Genomic DNA, 11,742 nt, shown 5'->3' with positions numbered 1-11,742 from the left:
TTCACCGAAGCATAAGTGAGCTAGTGCTCGATAAAGACAATCATGTCAATTTTCACATCTACAAAAATCCCCTCCCATAGAGATAACACGTCATAACGAAGATAAAGAAAGAAGTACATATGACCTTTGACCCCACTTTGCACAGCCAAGATGGCATCTGAGCAAAAAGTGGTTATTTTGTGAAATGATCCTTGTAACATGGTCGTTGCGTGTGCAAAATATGAAAAAGATTGGACATGTATTCACCAAGATACAAGATGATACATTTATGACCTTTGACCCTAATTTACATACCCAAGATGACGTCTGAGCAAAAAGTTGTTATTATATGAAATAATGTACGTGACATGAACTAAACATGTGCAAAATATTGGGCTGATAGAGCTTGTTTTTCTTGAGTTATTGTAAAGAAAGTTGCAAAAAGAAAGGAATATCTCAATACATCGAAGATAAGCTTTAATTTCAACCAAGTTTTTGGACATGATCCCGACACCGTATGAAAAAACGAAGGGCACACTTACGATAGCGCAAAGTCTCAGCTACAACATATCGAAATCTGGGAGAAATTCACCGAAGCATAAGTGAGCTAGTGCTCGAAAAAGACAGTCATGTCAATTTTCATTTCTAGAAAAACTGCACTCCCTCAGAGATAACACGTAAACTGGTCAAATTTGACAAGATTACTTTCAATCCATTTTTACGAGGTGATACCGGCATCCAATCAAAATGTTGTTATTACATTTATGAAAGACCATTTAATAAGCTACAACATACTGAAATCTGGGTGAAAATTGGCAAAGGATAAGTGAGATACGCTCGAGTGAACTTGAAATTTGATGACGTCATTTTTAAAATTTACTTTTTTAATTGTATTAAGAAATTTGATATCTTCTAATCATTTTTCCAGCATCGCCAACCCATGAATTGACATGTACAACTCATCAGCTTTCAGAATATGTCAAGAAAATGGGGGGTCACCGTCCATCCTGACGAGTAAAATCGGATTTAAAATTGGCGGTTTTTTGGCATTGTTGCACTGTATATCGCCATTGACGCGCGCGCGGAATTTCAACTTTGACGGGTCCGTATGACGTCATATTGAGTCGGATTGACTTGAAACTTGGTAGAAATATTACTTGACATTTCAGGCATCCAATAAGTGTGAAAAAATGGGAAATTTCCATTGCATATGAGCTGTGCGTGCGTATATGTGCGCGCGCGTACGCGTCCGTCCAATTTTTTCAATTTTTCAAAAAATGCTGCAAATGGTCTGAAACGTGTGCAAAAAAAATTTGAGCTCGATTTGAGCATACAAATATTTCAACGCGCGCGTACGCGCACGTTTTAAGAAAAAATATGAATTTTGAGAATATGAGTAGAATCCGCATAACTTGAAATATATGTGACGTAAATTTCATTGAAAAATTCCATTCCATTGATGAGATATGATTGAGAATGTGTTTTCATATAATGACGTCATAGTGACGTCACGGTCGACTGATCACTATGATTTTATTAGACCCGTCGTCTTTGGGACATGATACATATATGGTATAATTTTGACATTGATAGGAAGAATACTTTTTGAGCTAATCGATACACAAAATTTGTCCAGAAATAAAGAAAGAAGAAGAAGAAGAACCACCAACAAAGAATCCGTACAGATACAGAAGGTGATCCGAGAGGATACTCGGATCACCTAACTAGACTTGGAATTTGTCAAGACTGACAAATTAGGTGATCCGATTTTTTTTTAAATCAATGATTCGAGTCCTGATCGCAATAGACATGACCATATACGTTTCATCTGTGTTTAGAGACATTGGCCGTGTGATGTTTGGATTCTCATTTAGAAAAGAGAGTCAGGTCTGCCATCTTTGGTACCAAATTCTGTATACACTATAACGAAGATACAGAATGAAGTATTTTGACCATTGACCCAACTTTGCACAGCCAAGATGGCATCTGAGCAAAAAGTGGTTATTTTGTGATATGATCCTTGTAACATGGTCTTTACGTGTGCAAAATATGGGAAAGATAGGACATGTATTCACCAAGATACAGGTTGAAACATTTATGACCTTTGACCCTAATTTACATACCCAAGATGGTGTCTGATCAAGTAGTTGTTATTTTATGAAATAATGTACGTGACATGAACTAAACATGTGCAAAATATGGGGATGAAAGGGGCTGTTTTTCTCGAGTTATTGCAAAGAAAGTTGCAGAAAGAAAGAAATATCTCAATACATCGAAGATAAGTTTGATTTCAACCAAGTTTTTTGACGTGATCTCGGCGTCGTATGAAAAAATGGAGCGCATACCGACGATAGCCCAAAGTCTCAGCTACAACATATTAAAATCTGGGAGAAATTCACCGAGGAGTAAGTGAGCTAGTGCTCGATAAAGACCGTCATGTCAATTTTCATTTCCAGAAAAATTCCCTCCCATAGAGATAACACGTAAACTGGTTAAATTTGACAAGGTTACATTATATCCATTTTCACGAGGTGAAGACATCATCCGATTAAAATTTTGATGAACAAAACTTAAAGAGTATTAAATTGGCTACAACATACTAAAATCTGGAAGAAATTCACCGAAGGGTAAATGAGCTAGTCGTCGATAAAGACAATCATGTCAATTTTCACATCTAGAAAAATTCCCTCCCATACAGATAACACGTCATAACGAAGATACAGGAAGAAGTACATATGACCTTTGACCCCACTTTGCACAGCCAAGATGGCATCTGAGCAAAAAGTGGTTATTTTGTGAAATGATCCTTGTGACATGGTCTTTACGTGTGCAAAATATGGTAAAGATAGGACATGTATTCACCAAGATACAGGATGAAACATTTATGACCTTTGACCCTAATTTACATACCCAAGATGGTGTCCGATCAAGAAGTTGTTATTTTATGAAATAATGTACGTGACATGAACTAAACATGTGCAAAATATGGGATTGATAACCATTGTTGTTCTTCATCTATTGCACAGAATGTAGTAGAAAGAAAGAAAAATAAAGAAAAATTATGTTATTTTATAGAAATTTGAAGGGGAAGCATTAAAAAATCAGAAAAAGATAAAGTTAGGAAGGGAGATTAAGACTAAATAAAGAAAAAGAAGAAAAAAGAGTTTGGAAAAAAAAATAAAAAAATATTGGCAAGGGTGAGGCTCGAACCAGGGACCTTAGGATTACGAGTCGGATGCGCTATGCAATGACCTATTTCATGCTCCATAGGCCCTGTGTATTAAGCAAAATGACGCTGCATCGAAGCCACGTGCCATTTTCAACCAAGTTTTTCGACGTGATGCCGGCCTCGTAAGAAAAAATGGAGGGCACACTCACGATAGCCCAAAGTCTCAGCTACAACATACTAAAATCTGGGAAAAATTCACCGAAGCATAAGTGAGCTAATGCTCGAAAAAGATAGTCATGTCAATTTTCACTGCCAGAAAAACTGCTCTCCCATAGAGATAACACGTAAACTGGTCAAATTTGACAAGATTACTTTTAATCCATTTTTACGAGGTGATGCCGCCATCCAATCAAAATGTTGTAATTACATTAATGAAAGAACATTTAATAAGCTACAACATACTGAAATCTGAGTGAAAATTGGCAGAGGATAAGTGAGATACGCCCAAGTAAACTTGAAAATTGATGACGTCATTTTGAAAATTTACTTTTTTTACTTTATTAAGAAATTTGATATCTTTTAATCACTTTTTCAGTATCGCCAACCCATAAACTGACATGTACAACTCATCAGCTTTCAGAATATGTAAAGAAAATGGGGGGTCACCGTCCATCCTGACGAGTAAAATCGGATTTAAAATTGGCGGTTTTTGGGCATTGTTGTACTGTATATCGCCATTGACGCGCGCGCGGATTTCAACTTTGACAGTCCCGTATGACGTCATATTGAGTTGGATTGACTTGAAACTTGCTAGAAATGTTCCTTGACTCTTCAGACATCCGATAAATGTAAAAAATCGGGAAATTTCTGTTGCATATGAGCTGTACGTGCGTATATGTGCGCGCGCGTACGCGTCCGTCCAATTTTTTCAATTTTTCAAAAAATGCTGCAAATGGTCTGAAACGTGTGCAAAAAAAATTTGAGCTCGATTTGAGCATACAAATATTTCAACGCGCGCGTACGCGCACGTTTTAAGAGAAAATATGAATTTTGAGAATATGTGTAGAATGCGCATAACTTGAAATATATGTGACGTAAATTTCATTGAAAAACTCTATTCCATTAGTGAGATATGATTGAGAATGTGTTTTCATATAATGACGTCACAGTGACGTCACGGTCGACTGATCACTATTATACATTAGATCTGTCGTCTTTGGGACATGATACATATATGGTATAATTTTGAAATTGATAGGAAGAGGACTTTCTGAGCTAACCTCTACACAAATTTTGTCCAGAAATAAAGAAGAAGAAGAAGAAGAAGAAGAAGACTAGACCCGGAATTTGTCAAGACTGACAAATTAGGTGATCCGATCTTTTGAAAATCAATGGTTTGAGTTTTGATCCCAATATAGGCATGACTATACAGGTTTCATCTGTGTTTAGGGATATTGGTTGTGTGATGTTTGGATACTGATTTTGAAAAGGGAGTCAGGTCTACCATCTATGGTACCAAATTCCGTTCACACTATAACGAGGATACAGAATGAAGTATATTTGATCATTGAGCCCACTTTGCACAGCCAAGATGGCATCTGAACAAAAAGTGATTACATTGTGAAATGATCGATGTGACATGGTCTTTGCGTGTGCAGCATATGGGAGAGATGGGACATGTATTGACTAAAATACAGGATGAAACATTTATGATCTTTGACCCTTATTTACATGTCAAGACGGTGTCTGATCAGAGTAGTTGTTATTTTATGAAATAATGTACGTACCATGAACTAAACATGTGCAAAATATGGGGGTGATAGGGGCTATTCTTCTTGAGTTATTGCAAAGAAAATTGGAGAAAGAAAGAAATATGAAAATACATCGAAGATAACCTTTAATTTTAACCACGTTTTTGGACGTGATCCCGACACCGTATGAAAAACAAAGGGAACACGTACGATAGCGCAAAGTCTCAGCTACAACATATTAAAATCTGGGAGAAATCCACCGAAGGGTAAGTGAGCTAGTACTCTTTTCGAAAATCAATGATTTGAGTCCTGATCCCAATAGGCATGACCGTAAAGGTTTCATCTGTGGTTATGGACATTGGCCATGTGATATTTGGATTCTCATTCAGAAAAGAGAGTCAGGTCTGCCATCTTTGGTACCAAAGTCGGTATACACTATAACGAAGATACATAATGAAGTATATTTGACCATTGACCCCACTTTGCACAGCTAAAATGGCATCTAAAAAAAAAACTGGTTATTTTGTGAAATGATCTTGGTAACGTGGTCTTTGTGTGTGCGAAATATTGGAAAGATAGGAGATGTATTCACCAAGATACAGGATAATAAATTTATGACCTTTGACCCTAATTTACCTACCCAAGATGGTGTTCGATCAAGTAGTTGTGACCTTATAAAATAATGTACGTCACATGAACTAAACATGTTCAAAATATGGGGGTACTAGGGAATGTCTTTCATGTGTTATTGCAAAGAAATGTGCAAAAAGAAAGAAATATGAAAATACATCGAAGCTAAGCTTTAATTTAAGCGAAGTTTTTCGACGTGATTTCGACGTCGTATGAAAAATAAAACGGAGGACACATTACCGATAGCGCAAAGTCTCAGCTAACACATTAAAATCTGGGAGAAATTCACCGTAGGATAAGTTAGATAGTGCTCGATAAAGACAGTCATGTTGATTTTCATTTCAAGAAAAACTGCACTCCTTTAGAGATAACTCGCAAATGGATCAAATTTGACGAGGTTACCTTCAATCTATTTTTACGAGGTGAAGACTTCATCCAGCGAAATTTTGGATTGATTAAAACTGATAGAGTATTAAATAAGCTACAGCATACTGAAATCTGGGTGAAAATTGACTAAGGATAAGTGAGATACGCTCGAGTAAACTTGAAATTTGATGACGTCATTTTGAAAATTGACTTGTTTTGATTTATTAAGAAATTTGATATCTTTTCATCATTTTTCCAGCATTGCCAACCCATGAAATGACATGTACAACTCATCAGCTTTCAGAATATGTAAAGAAAATGGGGGGTCACCGTCCATCCTGACGAGTAAAATCGGATTTAAAATTGGCAGTTTTTTGGCATTGTTGCACTGTATATCGCCATTGACGCGCGCGCGGAATTTCAACTTTGACGGACCCGTATGACGTCATTTTGAGTGGGATTGACTTGAAACTTGGTAGAAATATTCCTTGACATTTCAGACATCCGATCAAAGTGAAAAAACGGGAAATTTTCATTGCATATGAGCTGTGCGTACGTATATGTGCGCGCGCGTACGCGTCCGTCCGATTTTTTCAATTTTTCAAAAAATGCTCCAAATGGTCTGAAACGTGTGCAAAAAAATTTTGAGCTCGATTTGAGCATACAAATATTTCAACGCGCGCGTACGCGCACGTTTGAAGTATATAGATGAATTTTGAAAACATGAGTAGAATTACGTTGACTTGAACTATATGTGACGTAAATTTCATTGAAAAATTCCATTCCATAATTGAGATATAATTGAGAATGTGTTTTCATATAATGACGTCATAGTGACGTCACGGTCGACTGATCACTATGATTTTATAAAATTTGTCGTCTTTGGGACATGATACATATATGGTATGAGTTTGAAGTTGATACTCTGAGTACTTTCTGAGTACGTAGATACACAACTTTTGTCCAGAAATAAAGAAGAAGAACCAACAAAGAATCCGTACAGATACAGAAGGTGATCCGAGAGGATACTCGGATCACCTAATGAAGCTAAGCTTTGATTACTTAAGCCGAGTTTTTCGACGTGCTTTTGACGTCGTATGAAAAAACGGAGGACAATTTACGATAGCGCAAAGTCTCAGCTACAACATATTAAAATCTGGGAGAAATTCATCGAAGGGTGAGTGAGCTAGTGCTCGATAAAGACAATCATGTCAATTTTCACATCCAGAAAAATTCCCTCCCATAGAGATAACACGTCATAATGACGATAAAGAAAGAAGTACATATGACCTTTGACCCCACTTTGCAAAGACAAGATGTCATCTGAGCAAAAAGTGGTTATTTTGTGATATGATCCTTGTCACATGGTCTTTACGTGTGCAAAATATGGGAAAGATAGGAGATGTATTCACCAAGATACAGGATGAAACATTTATGACCTTTGACCCTACTTTACATAACCAAGATGGCATCTGATCAAGTAGTTGTTATTTTATGAAATAATGAACGTGACATGAACTAAGCATGTACAAAATATGGTGTTGATAGGGTATGTTTTTCTTGAGTTATTGCAAAGAAAGTTGCAGAAAGAAAGAAATATTTCAATACAACGAATATAAGCTTTAAATTCAACCACGTTTATTGACGTGATCCCGACATCGTATGAAAAAACAAAATGCACATTCACGATAGCCCAAAGTCTCAGCTACAACATATTAAAATCTGGGAGAAATTCACCGAAGCATAAGTGAGCTAGTGCTCAAAAAAGACAGTCATGTCAATTTTCATTTCCAGAAAAACTGCACTCCCATAGAGATAACACGTAAACTGGTCAAATTCGACAAGGTTACTTTCAATTCATTTTTATGAGGTCATGCTGTCATTCAATCAAAATTGTGTTATTACATAACTGATAGAGTATTAAATAAGCTACAGCATACTGAAATCTGGGTGAAAATTGACTAAAGATAAGTGAGATACGCTCGAGTAAACTTGAAATTTGATGACGTCATTTTGAAAATTGACTTGTTTTGATTTATTAAGAAATTTGATATCTTTTCATCATTTTTCCAGCATTGCCAACCCATGAAATGACATGTACAACTCATCAGCTTTCAGAATATGTAAAGAAAATGGGGGGTCACCGTCCATCCTGACGAGTAAAATCGGATTTAAAATTGGCAGTTTTTTGGCATTGTTGCACTGTATATCGCCATTGACGCGCGCGCGGAATTTCAACTTTGACGGACCCGTATGACGTCATTTTGAGTGGGATTGACTTGAAACTTGGTAGAAATATTCCTTGACATTTCAGACATCCGATCAAAGTGAAAAAACGGGAAATTTTCATTGCATATGAGCTGTGCGTACGTATATGTGCGCGCGCGTACGCGTCCGTCCGATTTTTTCAATTTTTCAAAAAATGCTCCAAATGGTCTGAAACGTGTGCAAAAAAATTTTGAGCTCGATTTGAGCATACAAATATTTCAACGCGCGCGTACGCGCACGTTTGAAGTATATAGATGAATTTTGAAAACATGAGTAGAATTACGTTGACTTGAACTATATGTGACGTAAATTTCATTGAAAAATTCCATTCCATAATTGAGATATAATTGAGAATGTGTTTTCATATAATGACGTCATAGTGACGTCACGGTCGACTGATCACTATGATTTTATAAAATTTGTCGTCTTTGGGACATGATACATATATGGTATGAGTTTGAAGTTGATACTCTGAGTACTTTCTGAGTACGTAGATACACAACTTTTGTCCAGAAATAAAGAAGAAGAACCAACAAAGAATCCGTACAGATACAGAAGGTGATCCGAGAGGATACTCGGATCACCTAATGAAGCTAAGCTTTGATTACTTAAGCCGAGTTTTTCGACGTGCTTTTGACGTCGTATGAAAAAACGGAGGACAATTTACGATAGCGCAAAGTCTCAGCTACAACATATTAAAATCTGGGAGAAATTCATCGAAGGGTGAGTGAGCTAGTGCTCGATAAAGACAATCATGTCAATTTTCACATCCAGAAAAATTCCCTCCCATAGAGATAACACGTCATAATGACGATAAAGAAAGAAGTACATATGACCTTTGACCCCACTTTGCAAAGACAAGATGTCATCTGAGCAAAAAGTGGTTATTTTGTGATATGATCCTTGTCACATGGTCTTTACGTGTGCAAAATATGGGAAAGATAGGAGATGTATTCACCAAGATACAGGATGAAACATTTATGACCTTTGACCCTACTTTACATAACCAAGATGGCATCTGATCAAGTAGTTGTTATTTTATGAAATAATGAACGTGACATGAACTAAGCATGTACAAAATATGGTGTTGATAGGGTATGTTTTTCTTGAGTTATTGCAAAGAAAGTTGCAGAAAGAAAGAAATATTTCAATACAACGAATATAAGCTTTAAATTCAACCACGTTTATTGACGTGATCCCGACATCGTATGAAAAAACAAAATGCACATTCACGATAGCCCAAAGTCTCAGCTACAACATATTAAAATCTGGGAGAAATTCACCGAAGCATAAGTGAGCTAGTGCTCAAAAAAGACAGTCATGTCAATTTTCATTTCCAGAAAAACTGCACTCCCATAGAGATAACACGTAAACTGGTCAAATTCGACAAGGTTACTTTCAATTCATTTTTATGAGGTCATGCTGTCATTCAATCAAAATTGTGTTATTACATAACTGATAGAGTATTAAATAAGCTACAGCATACTGAAATCTGGGTGAAAATTGACTAAAGATAAGTGAGATACGCTCGAGTAAACTTGAAATTTGATGACGTCATTTTGAAAATTGACTTGTTTTGATTTATTAAGAAATTTGATATCTTTTCATCATTTTTCCAGCATTGCCAACCCATGAAATGACATGTACAACTCATCAGCTTTCAGAATATGTAAAGAAAATGGGGGGTCACCGTCCATCCTGACGAGTAAAATCGGATTTAAAATTGGCAGTTTTTTGGCATTGTTGCACTGTATATCGCCATTGACGCGCGCGCGGAATTTCAACTTTGACGGACCCGTATGACGTCATTTTGAGTGGGATTGACTTGAAACTTGGTAGAAATATTCCTTGACATTTCAGACATCCGATCAAAGTGAAAAAACGGGAAATTTTCATTGCATATGAGCTGTGCGTACGTATATGTGCGCGCGCGTACGCGTCCGTCCGATTTTTTCAATTTTTCAAAAAATGCTCCAAATGGTCTGAAACGTGTGCAAAAAAATTTTGAGCTCGATTTGAGCATACAAATATTTCAACGCGCGCGTACGCGCACGTTTGAAGTATATAGATGAATTTTGAAAACATGAGTAGAATTACGTTGACTTGAACTATATGTGACGTAAATTTCATTGAAAAATTCCATTCCATAATTGAGATATAATTGAGAATGTGTTTTCATATAATGACGTCATAGTGACGTCACGGTCGACTGATCACTATGATTTTATAAAATTTGTCGTCTTTGGGACATGATACATATATGGTATGAGTTTGAAGTTGATACTCTGAGTACTTTCTGAGTACGTAGATACACAACTTTTGTCCAGAAATAAAGAAGAAGAACCAACAAAGAATCCGTACAGATACAGAAGGTGATCCGAGAGGATACTCGGATCACCTAACTAGAACCGGAATTTGTCAACACTGACAAATTAGGTGATCCGATCTCTTTGGAAATCAATGATATTTGTCCTGATCCTAATATGTATGACCAAACAGGTTTCATCTGTGTTAATAGGGACATTGGCCGTGTGATGTTTGGATTCTCATTTAGAAAAGGGAGTCATATTTGCCATCTTTAGTACCGGTACCAAATTCTGTGTACACTAGATAACGAAGATACAGCAACAAATACGGTATAGGAATGACCATACAGGTTTCATCTGTGTTTATAGGGACATTCGCCGTGTGATGTTTGGAATTTCATTTAGAAAAGCGAGTCAGACCTGCCATATCTCGAGCCAAATTCCGTATACACTATAACGAAGATACAGAGTGACATTTGTTTCCACTTTGTACACTCAAGATGGCATCCTGAGCAAAAAGTGGTTATTTTGTTAAATGATTCGTGTAACATGGTCTTTGCATGTGCAAAATATGGAGAGATAGGTTATGTTTTTATCAAGATACGGGATGAAACGTTTATGACCTTTGACCCTAATTTTCATACCCAAGATGGTGTATTTATGAAATAATGTACGTGACATGAACTAAACATGTGTAAGATATGACGGTGCTGTACGTACGTAGGAAAATAGGAGTAGTGCAGTGTTAGTCACGAACATTAATCATACAGTGAGAGCTGCATTGCCTTGACAAAATGGTATGTTTCCTCTGCTCTGTAGCTCCCTGCGCATAATTAGGGAACGATCTTTGTTGAACATTGTCTTAATGTGACCGTGACTGCGACGCCACTAAAAGCAAAACAACATGACATTTCGTATATCTTTATGAACGCCAAGAACATGTGGTACTGGTAATGTTTTTTTTTTTTTTGTGTGTGTGTGTGTTTGTGTGTGTGTGCGTGTGTGTGTGAACGTTTTAACAAAGTTAGACTGGTATTTCAATATTTTATCATCGTTGATGCAATTTAGTATACCTTTAGGTGAAAACGTGTATTAACATCTATGTACAAAAGAATGATTACCGGTACTGTACCACTTTGTACATGTATTAGCAAGTGTAAATTTGAACGTACATGTAATTGAAATTAACAATGGTTAGGAAATACACTCGGCTTGCCATAGTATGGGCGTTCGTAAAGTTGTGCGTAACTTTACGAACAATTTTATGAACAAG

Source organism: Diadema setosum, chromosome 1, assembly GCF_964275005.1.
Source record: "Diadema setosum chromosome 1, eeDiaSeto1, whole genome shotgun sequence".
Taxonomy (NCBI): Eukaryota; Metazoa; Echinodermata; class Echinoidea; order Diadematoida; family Diadematidae; genus Diadema; species Diadema setosum.
The sequence above is the reverse complement of the archived record's forward strand: the minus strand, read 5'-3'. Positions refer to the sequence as shown.